The following is a 23,759-nucleotide window of genomic DNA, read 5'->3' as shown; positions in this document are numbered from 1 at the left end:
CTGTGTTCAGCCACCTTCAGGTACAGTGGGGGTCCTCGGTCTCTGGCACCTTTATTTTGGGGGTCGCGGGCTGAAAAGGTTGAGAGCCCCTGTTCTAGACAATATGTGATGAAGTGTTTTTGAGGGCACAATTCCAGTGGAAAAATGCAATGAAGTCTCTTTTGGATTGACTTCCATTAACAAAATAAGATAAAGTGCCATCAAATGGTGCTCTTCTTGTGGGCACAGTGTGGGAAAATGCTGTAGTGGGTGTTTCCAGCATACAAAATGGGTGAAAGTGATCTCTAGGGGGCTCTTCTAGAGGACAAAATGTGGTGAGGTGCCCTTTGAGTTGACTTCTATTGGAGAAAATGTGTTCAATTGCCCTCTACATTGCACATCTAGTGTAAAAAAATGCCAGTAAAGGGGACATATTTTGCAAAAATCACTTTTTCAAGCTTTTCTAGCAAAAATACGTGCCCCTCAGGGCTTGACATTAACTTTTTTGCTCACCAGCCACGGCGGCTAGTGGTGTTGCAAACTTGATGGCTCAAATCTCAGTCAGGTCCTTAACTTTAGATTAGACTGTCTGTAACATCAGGACTGTCACATCCATTTCCTAAAAGGGGTGTGGTCAGGGGCGGAGCCAGCCACGGACACAGAAACGGCTCGTTCTGAGAAGGGTTGAAACAGACATGCAAAAATCCTATACTGGAGTGTTTTTTCAGCAACAAACTTCACAGGCATGTTTTGGGGACCTCTGAGACCAGTATAAACTTGTCATAAAAGGGTAAAATGTCCCCTTTGAGTGCCTTCTAGGGTGCTTTTGAGGAGAGTGGCCTCAAGGCCATTCTCCTCATGGACAAAATGTGAAAAACTTCCCTCTAGGAATGGAAGGGCTTCCATTGGACAAAATGTGATAAATTGACTTTTGGGTTGTCTTCCAGAAGACAAAATGTAAAAATTGTCCACTAAATGTCTCTTCCAGTGTAAAAAAAAATGGGATAATGTGCCATCGAGGTGGACAAAATCTGATAAAAGGGCCTAAAGGGTGCACTTTTAAACCCTTTCACCCACAAATGGGTGAAAATGGACAAAAAATGGGTTTTAAGTGTCAAAAATGTGATAAAGTTGGTAAAATTGGTGGGAAAAAGTGATAAGAACTTGTTAAAATTTGGAAAAATTGATGTAAAGTGGCAATGGTGTAATTCAAACATGTTCTCAGTTTTTATAAGGCAACTTGAGACCCCTCTCAGTGTCTCCTGACCCCCAATGGGGTCCCGACCCCAACGTTGAGAACCCCCGCTCTATGGTACTCGTGGTTAAGTTCCCTACCTTGACCAAGCTCCTCTAAATACAGTGTCTGCCTAGGCGCTCATTCTCCCAGTGTTCAGCGTTTTTCCTCGTCATCTGTGTCTCTTAGCCACAAAGCAAACATTCAGTCCAACAGTTAAAACGCACAGACATGAATGATGGCAGAGGCGATAAGAGAGCAACAACAACACGCTAAAGTCCATCAGCTCAGCCTGTCTGTCCTGCCGCTAATGTGGGGGTGTCGCTAAACGGCCTCGCACAGCTCCGGACATCACATCTGTTCAGCTGTCAAACACAAACACACTCATTTCTGCCTCGCTCTGTCCTCGTCTCTGTCTGTCGGGGGGGTCGGTGTGTCTGGGACTTCACCTCGTCTTCTCTCTCTCTCTTTCTCTGTCACCTCTTCTCTCGTCCGCTGGTCGAGCACTCGGGGAAGGAGGGATCAAGTGTCGCGTGCTAAACGGACATCCATGCTAATCTGGATCACGCGTCACATCGTCTCTGTTCGGCCCCTCACTCTCTCTCTCCCTCTCTCCCTCGCTCGCCCGCTGGCTGCAGGGCCTGTCGTGGCACGTCCTCTCTTTAAACACATAAACAGGTCAGAGGATGATGACACGGCCCTGTCTGCTGCTGTTAGCCACGGACGCTCTCACACGCTAATTCAATTACTCTCTGACAACACATTTAGTTGTTTGTTTCTTCATTTGCTTCTAAACTCGACTTCTTCCTCCTCTCTCGCAGTTTGGCCTCATAAAAACTAACCTCATGGATAGTTCTGTTCAGTAGTGACCTTAAACGCACCAGCTAATGGTGGCTGACTTCATGTAAAAGCTTCATGACCCAGCATGTTCTAGGATGAAGTAAAAGTAAAACAGAGTTCTGTGCTTTTGCAAGTGAACTCTACAAATGTGATTTCTGTGTTGTGCAGGCTGACTACGTTCTTTCTCTCTGGTTAACAACACTTAAGCTTCTGCACAGATGGTAATTAAAATCATTTGTTAAACCCGTCACTGAACACTCGTTTGTAACAATGGAAGCCGTGGATAAAAAAATAAGTGTTGTAAATCGAGTGGCGTGGGGAAGTTGGCCGGAGAATCGAGACGTTTCGCAGGAGTAAGTTTTATTTTTATCTTCAACTTGGAGCTTTTTCAAGGTGCTGGCAGAGCGAGTGAGGCGGTGGGCGGCAGAATCACAGAGCGAAGGCCTCTCTGTCATGTGCACAAACACACTGATACACATTTATACTACATTAGAGTGACTCCAGAGCATGAAGAGAGACCATACTGAAGGATTTACCAACCTTATGGAGTTTTATCCATCCATCTTCACTTATTTCTTATAAATAATCTTATTGTATGATCATTTAATGAAAAACTTCATATAATCCTGCAGCTGACTCCATCACTACTCCTACTGCACCGGGCCTGGGTTTTAAAGCAGTACAATCTTTATTTTACTGATCAATAATTTCAGCAAGAACCAAAGCTACATTGTTCAGAGGGCTGCCAGGATCTTTGGCATTCTTTTCATTCCCCTTTAAACTTAGTTCTCAGCTCTAGGTCTGGACCCTAAAAAGGGTTTCAGTACCATTTTCAGCGGTTTGCATATGTGTGCCTGGAAGATGGATGAGGCTAAAGATGTGCTTTTACATGAGCTGATGTGCTTTTATTTTGAAGGATATGCCTGGGCCCTAAGTAGGACAGATCCTCCAAAGCAGTGGTTCTCAATGTTGGGGTCGGGACTCCATTGGGGGTCGTGAGACACTGAGAGGGGGTCTCCAGATGCCTTGAAAAAAACTAAGAACATGTTTGAATTAAACTGTTGCCACTTAACAACAATTTTGCCAAATTTAACCCATTTTTATCACTTTTTCCCACCAATTTTACCAACTTTAGCTCATTTTTTGCCACTAATAACCCTTTTTTTCACCCACCACTTTGTTCTGCCTGTATTTGCCACTTCTAAACCAAATCTTGCCTCTCTGCCTATTGTTGGCTCTGTTGACATATTATCACCAGTATTAACCACTTTTACCACTTTTTAGGCCACATTTCACAATGTGCACAGGCTTGGTTCTAAGAAAGCTGGTGCCTCCATACACTGGGTCCTCTGTAGGCTGGGTCCTGTGTAGGCAAAGCCCGTTAGTAGGCTTGATCCTAAGTAGACCTTGTCCTTGTAGGCAAGATCCTCCTCTGTACACGGTCCTCTGTAGGTTGAGTCCTATGTATGCTAGGTCCTCCATAGGCTGGGTCCCCCAAAGGCTTGGTCCTATCTAGGCTGGGTCCTCTCTAGGCTAGTCCTCTCTAGGCTAGTCCTCTCTAGGCTAGTCCTCTCTAGGCTGGGTCCTCTCTAGGCTAGTCCTCTCTAGGCTAGTCCTCTCTAGGCTGGGTCCTCTCTAGGCTAGTCCTCTCTAGGCTAGTCCTCTCTAGGCTGGGTCCTCTCTAGGCTAGTCCTCTCTAGGCTTGGTCCTCTCTAGGCTAGTCCTCTCTGGGCTAGTCCTCTCTAGGCTTGGTCCTCTCTAGGCTGGGTCCTCTCTAGGCTAGTCCTCTCTAGGCTGGGTCCTCTCTAGGCTAGTCCTCTCTAGGCTAGTCCTCTCTAGGCTAGTCCTCTCTAGGCTGGGTCCTCTCTAGGCTAGTCCTCTCTAGGCTAGTCCTCTCTAGGCTGGGTCCTCTCTAGGCTAGTCCTCTCTAGGCTTGGTCCTCTCTAGGTTAGTCCTCTCTAGGCTAGTCCTCTCTAGGCTTGGTCCTCTCTAGGCTGGGTCCTCTCTAGGCTAGTCCTCTCTAGGCTGGGTCCTCTCTAGGCTAGTCCTCTCTAGGCTAGTCCTCTCTAGGCTTGGTCCTCTCTAGGCTGGGTCCTCTCTAGGCTGGGTCCTCTCTAGGCTAGTCCTCTCTAGGCTAGTCCTCTCTAGGCTGGGTCCTCTCTAGGCTAGTCCTCTCTAGGCTTGGTCCTCTCTAGGCTAGTCCTCTCTGGGCTAGTCCTCTCTAGGCTTGGTCCTCTCTAGGTTAGTCCTCTCTAGGCTAGTCCTCTCTAGGCTGGGTCCTCTCTAGGCTAGTCCTCTCTAGGCTAGTCCTCTCTAGGCTGGGTCCTCTCTAGGCTAGTCCTCTCTAGGCTAGTCCTCTCTAGGCTTGGTCCTCTCTAGGCTAGTCCTCTCTAGGCTGGGTCCTCTATAGGCTAGTCCTCTCTAGGCTAGTCCTCTCTAGGCTAGTCCTCTCTAGGCTTGGTCCTCTCTAGGCTGGGTCCTCTCTAGGCTTGGTCCTCTCTAGGCTAGTCCTCTCTAGGCTGGGTCCTCTATAGGCTAGTCCTCTCTAGGCTAGTCCTCTCTAGGCTAGTCCTCTCTAGGCTTGGTCCTCTCTAGGCTGGGTCCTCTCTAGGCTGGGTCCTCTCTAGGCTAGTCCTCTCTAGGCTGGGTCCTCTATAGGCTAGTCCTCTCTAGGCTAGTCCTCTCTAGGCTAGTCCTCTCTAGGCTTGGTCCTCTCTAGGCTGGGTCCTCTCTAGGCTGGGTCCTCTCTAGGCTAGTCCTCTCTAGGCTAGTCCTCTCTAGGCTTGGTCCTCTCTAGGCTGGGTCCTCTCTAGGCTAGTCCTCTCTAGGCTAGTCCTCTCTAGGCTTGGTCCTCTCTAGGCTAGTCCTCTCTAGGCTAGTCCTCTCTAGGCTGGGTCCTCTCTAGGCTAGTCCTCTCTAGGCTAGTCCTCTCTAGGCTAGTCCTCTCTAGGCTGGGTCCTCTCTAGGCTAGTCCTCTCTAGGCTAGTCCTCTCTAGGCTAGTCCTCTCTAGGCTAGTCCTCTCTAGGCTGGGTCCTAGGTAGTCCAGATAAAGGCAGGAAATGACCTGAAGACGTCAATGTGTTCTGCTGTTCATGGATGCACCACCTGTTCAAATGTGATCAAAAATAAAAGACCACCAAAAATCGTCTTTCCAGCCTTCATCCTGTCTTCCTCATGGGGAATTGTTAGTGGATGAACATTTTTAGCTTTAGCTCAAAATGTACATGGCTGAGGTGTTCAATGTTTTTGTTACAGCACCTGCACTGGGTAACACAGATAGAAAAAAAAATGTTAAAGCACCTTTAATTCATTTATCTTCAAAGAGAAACAAGAGAAAAGACAAATGTGAGTGGTTTTAACCCATTTTAACCGCATTTCATTATTTGAAATGCATATTTTTGCTAGTTCAACCAATTTCTGCCAAATTCTGCCTATTTTTCTGCCTTGGTTAACCCTTTATGCCAGTTTAGATTGATTTTTGATCTCATTTCACCAAATTTCTGCCTGTTTTTATCACTTTAACGCATTGCAGCCACTTGTTAATCCCATTTACCACTATTAATGTCCATTTTGCCACTTTAACCAATTTTTGGCACTTTTATCAAATTTTTGCCACTTCTAACCCATTTCTGCTGCTTTTTAAATCCGGTTTCACCACTTTTTCCACCAATTTTTGCCATTATTGACTCATTTTAGCTATTTTAAACCCATTTTAGTTTTGTTTTTAACAAAAGGGATTTTAGTTTTTAGGAATGCTTTTTACTACACAAATGAATAAAAATATAAAGAAATGTGTTTTTTTGATAAGAGTGGTTGTTATTCCAGTTAAATTAAAAATATGGTTATCAAACCATAACTTTATAATAAACCATGATTTTGCTGACCTCCATGGTCCCCCAGCTTGTCTGGGCCCCAGAAGGCTTTCCCATTTATCCCCCTTTATGGGCAGCCTGGTCTGCACATGACTATTCTTGAACATTCATGGCTGTTTAACCACTTTCAGGTACAGTGGAGGTCCCCGGTCTCTGGCACCTTTATTTTGGGGTCGCGGGCTGAAAAGGTTTAGAGCCCCTGCTTTAGACTAGTACTTGTACTTGTACTTCAGTCGTAACCAAAGTAGTCAGACTTTTACTCGTTCCTCCTCTGAGCAGGCTGAGGTTGAGCAGCACGAACATAAACTGTAAATGAGAGTCTGACTGTAAAGTTGTGGCTCGTCTCTAGCCGTTCGTGCTGCTGTGTGCAGCAGAAACTTACAGCGGTGCATAAATTTGCCCGTCACGTATCAAAGTCATGTGTTTTCTTTGTCACCTGCCAATAAGACGCTCTGCTGCTAACCATCTTTCTTACTGTACTCGCCTCCTCCCCGGTGAAAAACTACCGCCGTGAGTGAAACAGATTTCTACAATCTAAATCAATCGTCCATCCATCCATCTCCGCTGCGTCCTCAGCCTCCCATCTCGCTCACAAAGCCATTACTCTCGGCTCACGCTAACCCCGGCGCCGCAGCTACAATTAAAACCTTATTTCTGCTGAAGGAAATTAGATTTAATGAACGGCGGGCCGGGCAACAACAGATGGTTCGTCTTATTGGAGGCACAAAGATAGACGGGCTGTTTGAATGCCTTCAGATCAAATGCCAGTGGTTATCAATTAGGAGCTGAGGTAAGCTGTGACAACGTGAAACGGAGCGAGGCCTCGCCGCCGCGGCCTCACCTCCACGGCTGGGAGAGACGGTACGGTGGCGGTCCATATGCTGCGGTCAGGACGGGCCCAGATGTTTCAGAATGTCAAACTGGCGACTAATAAACAAAAACATAGCATTATTTTACCGCACATCATCAGCATGTTTCAAACTTTTCTCCCTTTCTTCTTCGTCTCCTAAATGCTCTCTTAATCGTATAAAATAAGAATCATTAAAAGAAGCTAAATTTTAGGACTTTTGGGAGCGGCCACTTCCGTGCCGTCATTCTGCTTCAAAGAAAAAAGATAAATGATGATGCCATTAAAAGTGAACTAATTAAGGAAGGCTTCTTTTAAGAACTCATTAACTGCAACCTCATTTACATAATGATGCATATTAATTAAGTTTTAATGAATCTGAATTTCCAGCAAGCCGCATTTCTTTGGCTGTGGAACAAATTGAACAAATTATTTAAAAGTGTTCTTGAATCTACTTTTCTCTCCAAAGGGGAGCGAGAATGCAATCATTTGTAGAAAATCATATTTTTCTCTCTGCTCTCTGCAGCCTGTGCCCATCTGTTAATTATTTTTAATGTAATCATTTAGCCTTTTGTTTTCCTGCTCCTCCAGGAGACGATGGGGAGGTGCAGGAGTGACTCGAAAAGTGGCAGAGCGAGGAAACGTCGGAGATGAAGAGGAGGGGGAAAGATGGGGTTTTTGGTCGGTGTCATGTGGGACGTGAAGAGCTCAGCGCTTCACCGGGGCTGTCTCCTGATGTTTGCTGTGCAAACGTGTCTGCTTCCTGTTACATGTGCACAGTTTCAGTGTGTGCAAATTTTTTTTGTTTTAATTTTGTGTTTTCTGCAAATCAGAATCAGCTTTATCGGTGAGCTGTGCTTAAAGCTGAGGTTCATCTAAGACACGCCCACTTCCTCCTTCTGACTGTCTCTTATCAGCCACAACATAATTCAGTCTGTGCTGCTGCTTAGATTTGATTATTAGCCATTATGTCATAACCATTCAAGTTGACTTACCAACAGTTACCTGAGAGAAAAATCTTGATGGATGGTCACTTAGACCAGAGGTTCTCAACCTTTTCAGCCTGTGACCCCAAAATACAGGTGCCAGAGACCGGGGACCCCTGGTGGTATAGTCATGTGCAGACAAGGCTGCCCATCAAGGGGAAGATAAATGGGAAAGCCAAACTGGGGGACCATGGAGGTCTGCAAAATCAAGGTCCATTGTACAGTTAAGCTGCGATATCCATATTTTTTATTTAACCCGAATAATAACCACTCTTATCAAAGAAACATTTGTGTAGTAAAAAGCCTTCTTGAAAACTGAAATCCCTTTTGTTAAAAACAGAATACAAATGGGTTAAAATAGCTAAAATGGGTCAATAATTGCAAAAATAGGTGGGAAAAAGTGGTGAAATTGGGTTTTAAAAGTAGCAGAAATGGGTTAGAAGTGGCAAAAATTAGGTAAAAATGCCAAAAAAATTACCAAAAAATTGGTTAAAGTGGCAAAATGGACATTAATAGTGATAAAAGGGGATTAACAAGTGGCTGCAATGGCTTTAAAGTGATAAAAATTCGCAGGAAATTTGGTAAAATGGGATAAAAATTGATCTAAACTGGCATAAAAGGGTTTACTAAGGCAGAAAAATAGGCAAAATTTGGCAGAACTTGGTTGAACTGGTAAAAATATGCATTTCAAATAGTGAAATGTGGTTAAAATGGATTAAAATAAGCAAAAATAGACATCAAAAGTGGTTAATAGTGGCAATATGGGGTCAACAGAGGCAACAATAGGCGGAAAGTGGAAGAATTTGTTTAGAAGGGGCAAAAACAGGCAGAAAAAAGTGGTGGAAAGGGTTTCAAATTGACACAAATGGGTTTTAAGCAGCAAAATGTGTTGAATTGACAAAGTTGATAGGAAAAATGTATGAAAACTGGTTAAAATGAGCATAACTGGTATGAAGTGGCAATAGTGTAATTTTTTTAAGGCACCTGGGGACCCCCTCTCAGTGTCTCAAGACCCAAAAGGGGGTCCTGACCCCAACGTTGAGAACCACTGACTTAGAGAATGATTGTTATTTAATCAACCTCATTTTATGAAAAACAACAGCACTACATTAGCCAAAAAAGATAGACCCTCTAAAAATCTCGAGGGAAATACAAGAAAGACCAACTCCTATACTGGGGAGTCGAACCCAGGATGACAACCAGAAATCTTATCCTCTACAACATTGGTCTGCGCTGAGGCTGCCAAAATTACATTTGCAAATATTGACTAAAGCTATATATATTTAAAAAAAAATAGGCCTTTTTATGGGTTTTTCTGTGAAACAGTTAAAATCTGTGTTGATTTTTGATGGCAGTGTGTCACTTTTTCTTCTCTCCTGGGTCCTGGACAGGCTCCGCTCTTCTTAGGTGCATGTAGGGGGGCTGCAAGGAAAAATGGTTGGGAAATACTGCGTTACACCATATGTGACAGTTACATCTATGCTTTGTTAATCCGGCCTTTACCTGCTACTTGTGAGTTACTTAAATGTTTCAGGTTATCAAACATTTTTTTATTTTAGACAAATAAAACCTGAGTAAGACAAAAAAGCAGTTTATAAACACCACCCAAACCTATCTGGCTCTATGTGAAAAAATAACTGTCCCCCAATTCTAACAACTGGTTGTGCCACTTTTGGTGGCAGGAACTGCAAGCAAACATTTGCAGGAAACTTCAAAGTCTTTCACATCAATTTGAAAGGGAATTTTGGCCCACTCGTCAATGCAGAATTGTTTAAATTCAGCCACACTGGAGGGTTTCCAGCACAAAAGACCCACTTAGGGTCATGCCACAGCATCTCAATCAGATTTAAGTTCAGACTTTGACTCAGCCAATCCAAAAACTTTGTTTTTTTAAGCCATTTAGAGTTAGACTTGCTGCTGTGTTTGGGATCATTGTCCTGCTGCATAACCCAAGTGTGCTTGAGCCTGAGGTCATGAACTGATGACCAGACATTCTTCTTCAGGGTCTTCTGGTAGAGAGCAGGATTCATTGTTCCATCAATTACAGCAAGTGGTCCCAACAGCCCCCGAGCATCACATCACCTCTACTGTGGCTGACTGTTGGTATGATGTTCTTTTTATCAAGTGCTGTGTTCTTCTTAAACAGATGTAATGGGACACACACCTTAAAAGAAGTTCAAAACTCTTGGGGATCCTCGAAAAGTTTTCAGTCAAACATGAAATGAGCCTTCGTGTTCTTTTTTGGTCAACAGTGGTTTTGGCCTTGGAACTCTCCCATGATGCCATTGTTGCCCAGTCTCTTTCTGATTGTTGAATCATGAACTCTGACCTTAACTGAGTCAGTGAGGCCTGCAAGCTTTCAGATGTTTTTCTGGGTTCTTTTGGGACCTCCTGGATGATTTGATGGTCTCTTAGAGTAATTTTTGTTGGCCAGCCGCTCCTGGGAAGGTTCACCACTGTTCCAAGTTTTCTTCATTTGTGTGTAATGGCTCTCCCCATGGTTGGCTGAAGTCCAAAAGTTGTAAAAATGGCAGATGTCGGTGACTTTGTTTCTCATCTGGTCTTGAATTTCTTAATATAGCGCCATGATGTGTTGTTTTCTGAGATGTCTTCGCTGACTTCACTTTGTCAGACAGGTTCTGTTTTCGACAGTTTTGGCAGTAATCAGGTCTGGGTGCGGCTAGTATTTTGAGTTTTTTTCAGCAACATAATGTGATTTTTTTTTTGTTAAGTTTCCCATAAATTTCTAAAGTATTTGTTTATCTGGAGCCCCCTAAATCCTGAGTTTAGGGATTCTTCTTAGCAGCAGAGCTCAGAATATTTCACATGCAGACGTGCACAGACCGTGTCCACGATGGTAAAACTAACATATTCATTTCCTCTAACATTCTTCCTCAAACTGTGCATTTTCCCCTTTTTCTCCCTGCATGAGATGAAAGTTTCTTCTTCCATCTTTTATCTGCGTGTGGTGATTCGGATTAACAAAATAAAACTCCGACATGAACTCAGCGGTCGACTCTTCTGATCTCTGCGAGCGTGAAGTCAACAGCTGCTCGCTCTAATCAGCGTGTGCCGTGTTTTCAGGCAGAAAAGACCAAAAAAAAAAAAGAGGAAATCCACCACGCCCAGCTTTGTTTTCATGAGGCACACGCACACACCTGTTCCTCAGGTTAGTCTGGGAATAGGTTTGAGCTCTGGAGAGCCTGGAGGACGCGGGTCGTTCACGCCGCCTCAAGAGGATGTTTGAACCAATAGAATCACGACACAAACAGACACTTCTGTGTCCGCATCCCTGAGGACAAACAGTGGAAGAGTCTCTGCGGGCCCTGAGCCACACACCTCCTTTTTTCCTCCTCTTCGTCCCTGTGGTGAGGAAGAGAAGAGGAAGGAGCCGGTGGCTGCCGTTGGACGCATACTCGTGACAGTGAATGGCATCCTCAGGGAGGTCAAAAGTCGGCGATTCGTATGAGACGAGCCGGCGATGCAGAGTAACCAAAAATGGAAAGCAGATGTTCGTTAATTAGGGGAAATCTGACTGACAAGACTGGAGCGTCGAGGTACATGAGCTCGCCCGCCATCCAGCAGCTGTTGTTACCCGGCTTCATTGTCAGCCTCGCATCCCGCCCCCCTCCTCCTGCCGCGCTGCGCCCAGACGCCCGGCACCCACAATTATCAAAATAGAATTAAGCTTGATTGAATTGAGCACATTTATCCTGAATATTTGTGTTTCTGAGGGAAGAAGCTCCTCTCACACCTCCTCCTTTCCGCTCCTCTTTCTCTCCATTCCTCCCGCCTCGGCTGTGTCAAAGACACGCGGGAAACAAGAAAAGATTCCTCATTCCAGGAAATCATACCTCTTCCTGCGTCGCTTTCCTGTGTGATAAAAAGTACATTCACACATGCGCTAAATTGCTCCCACACAATCAGTGTTAAATGGGAGAGCTCATCTGCATTTTACTGTTTCTACGAGTCAGTTTTCAAAGAATATCCTTAAAAATTAAAAAGGGGCAGCGTGTTCAGTCAGACATAGTGGGGAATCACAAACTCACCATTACCCGGAAGAAATTTTGGAGGTCGGAGGTCACTGTGACTTTGCTCGATCAAGGTTGTTTGATTACGATCTCAGTCCCACAATTTATCTTTAAAAAACTTTCTTGCACAGTTTTTATGCAAGCCTAAGGCGGGTTAATACAAGCTTTCACATTAGCAATGCCATTCTGCGGTGTAAAACTGCAGCTAATATTTTTCCAAACCATTGTTGATTTTTTTTTTTTTTTTTTTTTGAGGCTTCTCTGTCTAAATGTCCACTATGGAACGTACTGTTTATTTCTAACACTGAATCACTCCTGGTTCTCTGTTCTAATCCAATCACCTCATGTACAATCAAAGCCTGGAGGTCTATTCGGGCTCCAGAGGACAGCGTTGGGGTAACGTGTTACAAAGTAATACTTTTTAGTACTCAGATTACTTTTTTGTTGTAACGAGTAACGTAATGCATTATTTTTACAATTCAAGTAATCCCGTTATTAGTTACATTTTCATAAAAGTAATCCGTTACTGAAAGAAAAATCCCAAATTTCCTCTCTCTTCTGTGGCTTCAAATGGAGAGAAAGGAAAAAAAGGAAGCTCCTTGAAGGATCTGCTCTGTTTGGCCTTCTCTCTTCCCATAGTTACGTTGGCACATAGTGCCTCGCCAGCAGAAGGTAAACATCCTGTACCATTACACATGCATTGCTGGCTTGTTGAACCAGCAAGATGACAGAGAGGACAGCAGGCCACTGTGGAATTATCACCATTATGATGGGTTTTTGGATAAAAGGGACAATGACAGCGTCACGGTGAAACGTTAGTTTAAAAGCTCCGTTTGCTTTCATTGAATCAGCTGTGCAGTTTTTCCAATTATGCGCTGTTATTATGCACAGTGTTCAAGTGATTCTGTTTGCCTCTGCTCAGCTTGTTGTCAGATTTTGAGCATGTTAAAGAGCTGTTAACATTTTCCTGTCTGTTAGCGGTGTTCTCATACTGCAGAGATACAGATTATGGGCTGTAAATGATGCTGTACATTGGCATTAGAGTCTGCACATTCAAACGCAGACGTGTGGTTGTTATCTGTTGTTTTTACAACCCCAAGTGGAACAAGTGGCTATAGGTTTGTAATATTTATTAACGCAAAAGTACTCTTAACACGTCAGTTTTAGAATTAGGTAACGCAGTAACGTCACAAATTACTTTTCTAGCTATGTAACACAGTAATCTAACGAGTTAGTTTCAAAAGTAACCCTACCCAACACTGTTAGAGGGTCACGCTCATCTAACATCTCCTCTCACTCCTATTCTGGATAACCCAGACTTCTTACCAGGCTGTTCTGACCAGGGCTTTGGATTATGGTTTAAGCAAGGAATAACCAAATTGGGAGATTCTTTCTGATGGGGGAAGGCGAGCTCAACTCAACAAACTGCAGGAATATCGCTGCCGGCTCAAAACATTGGGGAACAAAAAAACCCAAACCGATAGGCACTCATATTCAGGTGTATTGCAACCAAAAACCCTGGGTTACAGGAGAGGTCAGGATCCTGCTGAGGAACTGTAACGTTTAGCCAGGGCAGACCAGAAAAGGGGCATCAGATAGGCCAAACAGGACTACAAAAATAAAATTGAAGACCACCTCCAGAGCAACAACTCGAGGCAGGTGTGGCAGGGGGTCCAGAATATGACGAACTACAAACCCAGACCCAATGTTGCGGATGGCGATGCTGCACTGGCAGAGGAGCTGAATTGTTTCTTTGCCCGCTTCGAACACACAGCATCAGAAGCAGCTCCATGTCATCCAACAGCCAACACCAGCCACTCCTTCAGGGTGGAGGAACATGACGTGAGCCGTGTACTAAGGAAAGTAAATCCCAGGAAAGCAGCAGGACCTGACGGCATCCCTGGCAGGGTGCTAAAAGACAGCGCAGACCAGCTCAATGGGGTCTTTACAAAGATATTCAACCAGTCCTTAGCTCAGGCCATCGTCCCACCCTGCCTTAAGTCCTCAACCATCATCCCTGTCCCAAAAAAAGACCCCCATCAGTAGCCTAAACAACTTCTGGCCAGTTGCCCTCACTCCAGTCATAATGAAGTGCTTTAAGAAACTGATCAGAAGTCACATCATCCAAGGGCTTCCACCCACATTTGACCCTCACCAGTTCACATATAGGGAAAACAGATCAACAGAGGACGCCATCGCCATAGCCCTCCACACCACTCTGACCCACTTATAACAGAAAAAAAAAGCGGTTATGCCAGGCTTCTTTTCATTGATTTCATTTAACACAATCATCCCTAGCAGACTGGTATCGAAACGAAACAACCTCGGCCTCCCACACTCCACCTGCCTCTGGATTAAGGACTTCCTCAGCGACTGACCACAGAGAGTCAGAGTAGGGCCCCACCTCTCCACAGCACTCAGCCTCAACACTGGCTCCCCACAAGGATGTGTACTGAGCCCCCTGCTTTACACTCTCTGTACACATGACTGCACCCCCACCCACCCAGGAAACTCCATCGTGAAGTACACAGACAACACAACAGTGGTCAGGCTCATCTCAGGGGGAGATGAATCTGCAGGGATGAGGTCAAAAAACTGTCATCATGGTGAAGCATCAACAACCTGGTCCTCAACACAACTAAGACTAAAGAAATAATAGTGGACTTCAGGAGAAACAGATCTGACCCTCAGCCGAAACACATTAACGGGGACTGTGTGGAGGGGTCACCCAGCACATCACCTGTTCCAACTGCTACCCTCGGGAAGACGATTCAGGACAATAAAGCCGTGTTTCCATCACGGGGTCCCATTTGATTCAGCACGGTTTGGTATGGTTTGGTACGCTAAACCCCAAAATAGTTTGCGTTTCCATACACACACGCGCCCTTGCTTCATGGACTGTAAAAGCTATGAATGTGAAGTCATAGTCAGCGCGAGTCTGCTGGTCCAGCCGCAGAGTTATAGAAAGAATGAGTGACAGAAATCAGTAGGGAATAACCGTCAAACAGCTTCATTTCAGCTGCAAGTGCTTTTAAAAAACAAACAAACTACATTTTAATGATGTTAACCGCTGTCAGTACAGATTCTCAGCTGATGAAATATGTGCACAGAGACAGTTTGAGTCGTAACTGTTTGTTAGTAGGTGAATTTATCCAGTCTATAACAGTTTATACGACATAGAAATACAGTAAAAGTTTAGCTGGTGTTAAAATCAAGCTATTAAGGGTGCGCTGATCTTGTTTTAAAATACTCGGCAGCCTGAAGTTTGAACACATTCAACAACCACAGAGCGATGTTTTCACTGGTTACCTAAAGTAAGAAGTAGATTAATGACTAGTTACAGAATAGAACCAACTGTTCTACGGCTTCTTATTCACAAAACTTCAGCATTAATTTGATTTCACATCCATCGCGGATAGACTAGGCTGAATTGAGCCTTGGGACTCTGTGTTCTTAAAATCCGGTCAGGAATCTTGATTTGTGGCCAGATATCAATATCCACAGACTAGGAGTCTGGATCTCCGTCGAGTCCAAATATTTCTGATTTAAGCAGACATTAGTCCGTTTTTCTCCTGTTGTTGCTGCTCCTCACAGAGCAGACTTCTGTGTTTTGCTGCCCGGAGACAAGCAGCTGAGCAGCCATGTCACACGCTGACGTGACGTCAGTACAACCCCCTATTGTTGTGTTTGTAGCGCCACCTTTTTGGTACGGATAGGTAAGATTGGTACCCCTACAGAAGGGTGCCGAAAAGTGGGATGGTACAGGTCAGTTTTTTTGGCACCCTTTCCAACTTTTGCTCTATAGAAATGCAAAAAAAAGCGTGCCATTCCGCACCAAACTGAGCCGGACCACTTGGTGGAAACGACCTATAAGAGTCAAAACTAGTTGACTGAAAAACAGCACATTTCCCAGAGCAGTTTAAATAATAAATGATAATTGCACCAAATGGAACTGCAAACAATTTTGTTATACCTTTTATAATGACAATAACTGATTCTGATGATCCAGAGCTCTTCAAAGAGCCAGATTTCCCATCAAAACAGCAAGGCAGGATGGACAGAAGCAAGATTACTGTGACAAACTGAACCAGACCAGACCGCTCGGTGGGAACGAACCATATGTGAGTGCTGTCTGATGGATTTTAATCTGCCGCCATTTCTCCATGAGCTTTTAAACTCTTGGGACACAAAAGGAGCTCAAGACAATTTTAATTTTTCAATTTGACCTTTGGCCTTCTTTACAATATTTCAGTGTGAACACAAAAGGACCAAAGGGAAAAACACAATTATGGATCTTGTGGTCAGAATCAGATAGTTTGGCTGAGTTTAGCCCTGCTATCCGGTACTTCTGTGTTTCTGTTGTGCTGTGAACCTCTCATACACGCTCCTGTGGTCAACACTATAATGGTGTGAAATTGATGAATGGCTGCACATTAGGCCCATTCAAACAACAGATGTTAATTGACTCCACACGAGCGTTATCACATCATTTGTGTCAGCAGCAGAATATGAATGAGTCCGATTATCTCAGATTTGGGGTCTCTGCTGGCGGACCCCTTCACGCTGCAGGCCTCTGGGTAACGCCGCTGATTACCACCGCCAACGTGTGAGAGAGATGATGTTTCTGCAGGAGGACACAAACCCCCCCCGGACCTTCATTGGAGAGAGGTGCCTGATGGGAAACAGAGTTCTGTTATTAATGCAGAGCGAGCTCACAGGTGACGTAACCCCCCTCAGGTGGTCGTGTTTAGGCCCCTCAGCTCAGGGAGTGGTGGTTGTGAACAGCTGTTGGAGCTCTAAACACTCGGCTCTTAACAGATCTGAATTTATTTTGTTTATTCCTGAGATGGTTCAGGAGTGAGGCCACCAACCGATAGAGCCACTAAAGCAAGATCTGCCTGCACAAATATAGTTGATATGATCAAATTTTACCCACATCTAAGTCAGTGGATCCAGACTTCAGTCTGTCAGTTTTAGAAGAGTGAAGGAATCAAACACGCTCTTAGGATTTCATTTTTAACCCTGCACTTTAAAACTTTACATTTCCATGTTGATAAAAATATAAGAATTTCTGCAGCAAATGAAAGCATTTGGACCAGTGATACTCAACGTGTGGCTCTGGAGCCAGATCTGGCTCTTTTGTGATGATTTGTGGCACTCTTAAGTCTTAATTTTAAATATTATTCCCCAAAAAACCTTATAAAAGGGAAACTTTGACCTCAGAACTTAATCATATTAATCAGCTTGTTTCCTAGACGTATACAGAAGGTTTGGTTCTAACCAAGACGCTCTCGTGGACAAGTTGTGACCTGCACATTCACCACGCTATGAAAAAATCATGGAACATTACGAGACGGAGATGTTTTAAAGCTAAATGCAAAGCCGAACTACACCCCAGACATGGCTGCTGCACTGTGTCACTCCACCCAGTGGTTTACTCAAGAAATAGTTCCAAGTATTTGATTCATGTGTCGTAATGTTACATAATTATACGTTATTATTTCATAGCGTGGTGAATGTGCAGGTCACATGAGTTGCTGGATTGTGTATTTGATGAGTTTGATGAGGGAAAGCAAAAATTCCGTCTGCTAACATAGCGTTAGCGGTGCAGCTGGTTTAACGGTCCCCCCAGATCTAGAAACAGCTTGCACCGACAACTAACGGAAACGAACCTATTACTAAGACTATAGGAATTATGGCAGTGAGTGAATTTGCCAAAATGTTGAAGTATCCCTTTAAGGGTAGCTACCTGAAGGTTTACCTGTTGCAGCTTAAGACACTAATTTACAAACCACATAAAATAAACTTTAAACCACACTCTGTGTTCTTGATTCACTGCACTAAAATAAACTGACCCCAGACAACATGTTTATAGCAAAAAAAAAAAAAAAAAAAAATATATATATATATATATATATATATATATATATATATATATATATTCAAGGTCACTATAAGATTTTGCAATGTACAAAATATGAAAATGTTTAGATTTGCAAACAGCAGAAAATACTGACAGAGAGTTTTTGTAACCTGAATCTCTCCTTTTAAGTGTGTAATGTTTTCAGTACTCTAAAATCACTTTTATATCAGAATGAACACTAATGAAAACAAAACACCTCTCTTAATTGCTTCAAAAAATATATAAACACTAACTCTCAGGGGTTAAATCCTAACTGTCCCTTATTCTTAAAAACCATGTAAATGAATGACTAACACTCTTTACATATATGGGCCCACACACACTCATCAACACACACACACACTTACAAAAACGTTGCAGGCCTGTGATGCTCGGATGCATTGTGACTGCTTTGACTGTAACAGAAGTAAAGAGTCACATACCCTCAACTCCAGGATTCTCCTCCTTGCGCAGCAGAAGTCCATGGAAACCAACTCACTGATAGCGGGAATGATCCTCTCCTCGCGGCAGAAGAGCGGCAGGTAACATGCAGCGGAGTCAAGGCAGTCTCCTCCTCTCAGGCAGAAGCACGCAGGTAGCTCACCGCTGCAGCTGAGACGGTCCTCTCATCGCGCAGATGTCCAGCTCACAATTCAACAGAAACAATCCCCTCTGGTCCTCATGGAAACAACACACAGACGCAGCGTGCGACTCTATCAGAAAGTCCTCTACGTCTTTCCTGGTTGGCGGCTCTGGCGTTGGACCTCAAGCTTGATTCTAGGTAAAGTCTCTCAAGCACACACACAAACTACAGCCTCACTAACTTCAGATTAGATGAGGGATGTCAGTAGCATCATGTTCATAAGGGTGCTTCAAGTTCTCAAGCACAAAATAAAGCTACAAACATGCTAACACGGCTAACAAAGACCATGTGCCCACTTCGCTCCTGTCCACCATTCTTCTTCTCACTCGTCTCCTCCCTCCCTCTCTCTCGTCACAGCTAGACTTGAACTGACCATCTAAACTAGCCAATCATGAATCATTAATCTTGTCTGATGTGGGATTCTCAACAGTCCTGGGTCTCCTTTTTCGGATTTTTCCTAATGTCCTCTATTGGTGAAAGATCTGGACTGCTGATAGGCCATTTCAGCTCAGTAAATTTACAACTTTTAAATTCTAAAACTATATTTTTAAAAGATCCTCTTCATGTTTTTCTGACATGCCGTTGTAAAGAAGCATTGGTGTGGGGGATTGCATAATGTTCCTCTGTTAAATGTAGAAGAATAAAAACAGTAGGGAACAAATGCCCTCCTGTAGGTCATCATTAAGGCACACGTCATCGATGCCGGGTCAGGGTGTCAGACCAAATTGTTGGATCACGGTTGTGCACAGCAAGAGGGTTTACCAGTCTTGACGTTCATGTTCTAGCCTGACATGTGAAGACGAAGCAGTGACGGCACTATCAGGTGAAGATGGCTGAATTTGTATTGTCTTTTGGGCCCAAAACTGGATCTAGAACCCGTAAACTTCGATCCAGCCTTAGCTGAGTCATAGCACAGAGAACAGGCTTCATACAGAGACATAAGAGCATGAAGACATCATAGTTAAACTTCTGAAAGCTGCCCTTGGATAAAATCCCCTCATTTCCATCTTTGTGATTATGAACATATGCAAACTGTTACATCAGGGCTCCACTTTCGTTTGGGTCAGACCCGATGCTGCTTCCTTCTCACAGCAGACTTTGTAAGGACTCCGACTGCGTTAAATCTTCACAGCTGTAGTGAATGAAAGCCGAGCAGGAGTTATTTTTATTCTCTTTACCAAACCAAAGCGAAGAAAGAACAACCCTCCTTCGACTTCTACAACGAGCTGTGTCCCCGGAGGGCTGCAGCCGAGGCGGCAAAACAAAGAGGCAGATTTCAAAAAAACGCTGCAGCGTTGAGAATAACTCTGAATATGAAAGCACGGCCGACTCCAAAGGTAAAGTGTTGCACTCGCAGCCGGTGAGGTGGTGTAATTAGGTCAGGTGAGACATGGGGAGAAAAGTTTAACTTTGTGGACCTCCTTATATGCTGTAGTGTCTCCTCGGGGCCTCCTGGAGCGGAGGCAGAGCTGAAGTTATTAGCTGTCAGCTAAAACGTCTGTTGGCCCTCACAGTTCAGAGTTAATGCAGAGACTCACGCCTCTGTCTCAGATAAAGTTATGTTTCTGTCCTATGACATGATGAGGATGCATAACGCCGTATCGTACACATGAGGAAAGTGTTGCATGTTCAGCTCTCACCACACTAAGAAATAAGAACAATAGTCAACAGAAGTCCACGTGCCATTTTGGCATCCTGGGGTGAATTATGATATGGCACCTCCACCACTAAGCATCTCATCATTATGAGAGGTTTATCAGTTGGATGTGTGAAACAAATCCATCTGAGATGTCAGGTTATGCTTTAGCAGCATCCACGCCAATCTCTTCTGCCATATCTGCACCAGCCTCTTGTTAATGCTTGCTTGCTCACGACTACGCCACACCCGAAAGTACTGCCCCTTGATGCTGATTGGTCCTGTCACTTTCTAACCGGGCTCAAACGGTTCAGGTGGGGGCTTTGCAAGATGGATTCGCCAGTGAGAAACACGGAAACGTGCGTATCCATCTGCTTTGCAAGGTTAGGTGATGCTTCTGGGCTGAAATCACTGCATGGACTCAGGAAGACTTCCAGAAGTGATTATCCATCAACACAGTTGGTCCATGACATCCATGAACACGAGTTAAAGCTGGATCATGGAGAGTAGAACACCATCTAGAAACGCTGGAGTCGTCTCTGGGCTGAAGCTCAGATATAATGGGCTGAGGGAACATGGAAAACTGTTCTGTGGTCAGATGAATCATGATATAAGTTGAAAGTGAGATATTTTTAAATAAAATGGTTAAATGCCTCAGTTTCAATATCTGATACGTTGTTTATATTCTGCTGTGAATATAATAGGGGTTTGTGAGAGTTGAAAATCACTGCATTCTCTTTTAGTTACATTTTACACTGTGCCCCAACTTTTTTGGAATTTCATCTGTAACATATGATTGTACAAATTTCCAGTGAACATCCAGACTCAGAACCAGTAGAGAACTACTGATCTAAAGGGGGGTTCTCGAATGGATGTGAAAATATCCATTCAAGAACCCCGAGCGTGTCACGTTTAAGCATCCAAGCTAACCCTGTTTAAAGCTGTTGTCACCAGCTGCATTTCCATTACTTTAGAAATGTGCAAAAACTAAACAGTGCAACGTTAAACTGGTGATGGAAACACCTAAATTTTGAAAAACCTTTCAAACATCGCTAAAAAGCTTTTTATGCTGTCATAAGGAGGTTTTTCAGATGTTTGATTTAAAAATATATCACAAAAGTGCAATGGAAACACTTTTTCAGCCTTTACAAGTCTCAGGATGTGACGTAGGGTGTCACATGACCAGTTCACTCTGAGACAACATGGCGGGATGCGTGTGTACCCATGTGGACTTAACATCATACTTATATCCTTAAATGTGGTTTTCACCATACATACAGACTTTACCTCTGAACTATCATCTGTTACCGCCGTCTTTTTGTCAAAATTGTCAAGACAACCACTGCAGATGTAATCATAACTGTACCAACACACAGCAGATTTTGAGTGCCCAGCTTCCTTGCAGCGGATAAGAGAGATGAGATTTAATGAGAATTACAAGGCTCATGTCCAAAACGCTTGTGAATGGAAACACATTCAAAGTTACATTGTACTTTGTCATAATTTTAGAAATATTACTTTTATTTTGCAGAAAACTGTAATGGAAACCCAGCTAATGATTCAGAGAACTCTCCTGTTTGTCACTGGAGTTGAACAGGAGTCAGGGTGCTGCAGGGTCTCTCCTCACCGTGCCCCCTCCCTCTGAATATCCAGCAGGGATTGTCCTGGGATCGTTTTCCTCCCTGCCACAGGGTTTGTGGTTCTTCTGTGGACTGAAAGAGGGCGATACTGTTTGTGGATTTCGACTCAACAGTAGAAACACACCTTGTCTTTCTCCTCCACGACCGTCGAGCCCCTTTAAAAGCTTTAGTATTTGATTTCAGGTTTTCTTGTTCAGCTTTTGTCCAGGACCAGAGTTTTAGTGGAGCTTGTTATTTTAGCTCTCTGTTTTGTTTTTATGCTAATTTGTGTCTCTTTGTTTTCACTTTGTGTAACAGCAGGAGTCTCTCTGAAAATCAGTTTCTAACTGAGCCAGGCCAGCTGCTGCTGCTTTTTTCATGTGCTGCATAAAAATCAGAGAAAATGATTCCTCTGCCTGGTTACTAGAATCTTCTCTAACCAGTGACCTGCTGTTGGGCTGCAAAGTTTTGGTTGATTATAGAGCTCAGCAGCGTGGTTCCAGAAGTAAAAAGCCCGTTCATTTTCTCCAGGGGACTTGATGTTGGCCATGTTGTCAGAACTGTGAAGTGATATATATGCAAACTAGGACACTGGTTCCCAACCAGGGGTCAGGGACCCTGTCTGCATTAGAAACATGGTCTTGCCAATGATACCCCGAAAATGCACCAAGAAGAAGTTGTCAGAAAGGAGTCCAGGCCACGTCTCTGACCACTGGTCAGCATCCAGGCTTCAGAAGAGTATAGTAAGACCGGGAGGACCAAGGACCGAAAGAGTCTGACGCTTTACCATCTCTCCATGTGTGAGACCAAGTCTGTGAGATCTCAGCCTCACAGATAGATGGATTACCCTGCCAAGGTAGGTGAACTGCTCCTCAGCTATCACACTCTCACCATCCACACCATCCAAGGTGTCTCTGGATGACTAGATTTTTTTCGGACCAGGAGACCTGCATGTGCAACGTTTCAGCTTCCTCACTCAGCAAGTTAAGAGCCCCCACAGGGACATCTAAAGGCTCTGCAAGGACCACAACATCATCTGGACATCAGATGACACTCCACAACTCCAAAACCATAAAAATCAATTTTAAAAAACCATGACAAGGTTGAACAGTTAAGGAGCATTCTCTCTTTAATTTTAGTTTTCTTCTTAATAAATTTGACAGATAAAAACAAGGAGTCTGCAAGTCTTTCAAAGCGCAACATGGAAAAATCTCAAATCTTAATAAATTTGTTTGACTAACTTCTTGTAAAAAATAAATCCTTGTTTAAATTTAAAAACCGCTGACAAGTCTGGGATTATTTTAAACATCGATGTTTATCTAGATTTGTCAGGTGAATGAGGCCTAAAGTAAGAGTTCAGAGGTATTTCTGACTAGAAATGTGACCGAAGCCAGATAAGTTCCTGCAAGTCGGCATTCTGCTGGTTGAGAAAAATGGGTACAAAGTGGTTTCTTCAAAATGATCATTTTTTATTTTTTTCTCATTTTATGCAAGTCCGACATTTAAACTACTCATCTGATGAAAAAAGTAACACAAATGTGACATTTAAAAGTGATAATTTTGTGTTTTAAATTGTCCTGTTTTCATAGTTGCTGTTCCCCACGGGGGGAGGGGAAAGCGAATTGGCCACTCAGCCTGGCATTGTTCCCAGTTTCGCCCATTGAGATGGACAATAACAAACACTGCATGGCTCGAACGCCACCCCTCCCCAGCATGTAAATACAGCTGTTTCTAGTAATCACTTTTTATTAACAAGCCTCAAGTGCACCCTGCAGCGACGAAAAGTAGAAGAGACGATGAAGAAGCAGCAAGGATTATCAACAGACTTGGGATGACAGTAGGATCACTCGACAGTCAAAGTTGGATGAAGGCGGATTTCCTATGGGAATATTTTGATGAGTGTCTGCAGTTCGATTCAGAAGCTTGGTTTGGGTGGACTTTATGTAAATGTGGCCCTATTGTTCACGTCCATGACCCGGCCTGCCTGAAGGTATGAAAAGTCCTGAAACTTTGAGCCTGGTTTTCTCAGAACAAACAGGAACTAAAAGTTAACATTCAAATGAGCATATCTTTGTGAAATATGCTCGGATTAAGGTGTGTGATACACCATTTGAAAGCTTGGAATCTACACTTTCATCATGCTTAAAAAACTAAAAAATGACCTCGGAT

This window comes from Cheilinus undulatus, linkage group 18 (genome assembly GCF_018320785.1).
Source record: "Cheilinus undulatus linkage group 18, ASM1832078v1, whole genome shotgun sequence".
NCBI classification, from domain to species: domain Eukaryota; kingdom Metazoa; phylum Chordata; class Actinopteri; order Labriformes; family Labridae; genus Cheilinus; species Cheilinus undulatus.
The sequence above is the reverse complement of the archived record's forward strand: the minus strand, read 5'-3'. Positions refer to the sequence as shown.